The sequence below is a fragment of the Benincasa hispida genome, chromosome 1 (genome assembly GCF_009727055.1).
Source record: "Benincasa hispida cultivar B227 chromosome 1, ASM972705v1, whole genome shotgun sequence".
NCBI lineage: Eukaryota > Viridiplantae > Streptophyta > Magnoliopsida > Cucurbitales > Cucurbitaceae > Benincasa > Benincasa hispida.
In genome coordinates, this window is record NC_052349.1 from 93162463 (window position 1) to 93164348 (window position 1886).

Consider the following 1886-nt stretch of genomic DNA (forward strand, 5'->3'; position numbering starts at 1 on the left):
GTGAAAAAATATAGAGAAGTAAATTCCCTTTTTATAAATAAGTTTGAGTACAAAATGACAATGGAAGATAATGATAGAGAGCCTGGTAGCAATCCCTTGCTTCCCAAGGCCTTTACACTATTAACTCTATTATGTTCAAAAGATATTCCTGCTTCCGCAGGAGCTGGCCCTCTCTTTGATCTTGAAGCTTCTGGCACTCTCCCAAGTTCACCGGAATGATCTATCGGCACAATCTCGCTTCTCTCTCTTCCGCCTTGAAATAAAAGAAAATCTAAGAACAAGGCTAAACTATCTAAGGGAAAATTCTCTAACTCTCCGAACTTGTTGAACTAGCTGAACCCCTTTTTTGAAGGTTGCCTTCGGTATTTATAGAGCTTCAGGGTGAAAGGTGACTTCTCTCTTATGATTGCACAGATGGGATGGGTTTAATTCTCTGACTGATGCGCCGAATATTTTTCACCGAAAAACTGAGTGTACTTGTTATCGTTAGCGGCTTGTCAACTTAATTTAGATTCGACCGTCATCAGCTTTCTGTCCCATCATGATTAATTATGCTTTTCACCTAGATGCGACCACCAAGTTGTGCCGGCTCTATGCGGCAATCCTTCTTGAGCAGAAGTTTGTGAGCACAAATCACCGCAAAACCTTGCGGTAACGCTATGCTCGTCCATTGATTTCTTGTGATCGCACTTTCTGCCTTGCGTCAACGCATATTCTGCATAAAAATACAAAAGCTAATTGTTCTTTTGCGATGAACGCATGCGACCACAATGTTATGAACTTAATGCTTTTTGGACACAATCTAACATATTTTATCGATGCAAACTTGCATTGTTTAATAACTTAGCACTGTAATAACGTACATTTCTGCCCGTTATCACACCTCCAAATTTAAACAATGCTTGTTCTGAAGCATAAGCTAAAGATTTCCTTTAGAAAGTCATCCGTAATCTCTTTTCCTAAAGGATACTTCATTCAAATCCTAAACACCAAAATTTCCTTAAGTCTTATTCAAGTCTCTTCTTAAAATATTTCTAAGACCTAGGGACTGCAAGTTTAACCTTCAAAAGGACTTTATTAGATTCCAAGACATCGCATGATTTATTTCAAAAAGAACTTTTTTCACTGGAGTGTTAAATGATTTTTATCCTTTCATATTTTTTACATTGTTATTTTCCTCTGACCTTGTGCTGATCCAAGTGCCTCGCCTTCGTTTTGGCTTGCCCCACACGTGTGTCATGCGGACATCCAACTACGAGCAAGGCGCTCTTTCTCAGACTAAACTCATACCTACTTGACAACGGAGTTGCGGTCATTTATTTATGCGTTGATCCTGGCGACTTACTTTCGTTTTGGCTTGCCCCCACGTGTGTCATGCGAACATCCAACTACGGGTAAGTGCCCTTCACAACATAACTCTTATCAATATGGGTTTCCCCATTATGTTGACAGTAGAGTTGTTATTCTCAAAATTTTCCTCTTTTTTTTTATTTTTTTTATAGAGCTAAAAATAGCAAGGTCGAAAATAAATACCTCACCCCCAAATTTAAAATGCGGCAATGTTCTCATTTCCCAAAGATTTAAAGAAGTCATGCGATGTTCTTAGGAAGTTTGGTAAAGAGTCAGTTGAAAGAAAGCTAGCAGACCACTAACTTCTAGAAAAATTTCATGAGGTGTCTGTCCTAAAATTAAGTTGACTCTAGTATATACGAAAAAATAGAAGCATGTGTTTCATCATTGAAATCATAATTGGCAAAGAGATAGCATGCGGTGACTTACTAAATTTATCAATGTTAAATGATTGCAGTAATCAAAGAGAATGCAGTGATAAAACTTTCAAAATTAAAATGCGACGCGATAGTGCAGAATTTGGAATAAAGTGAAGG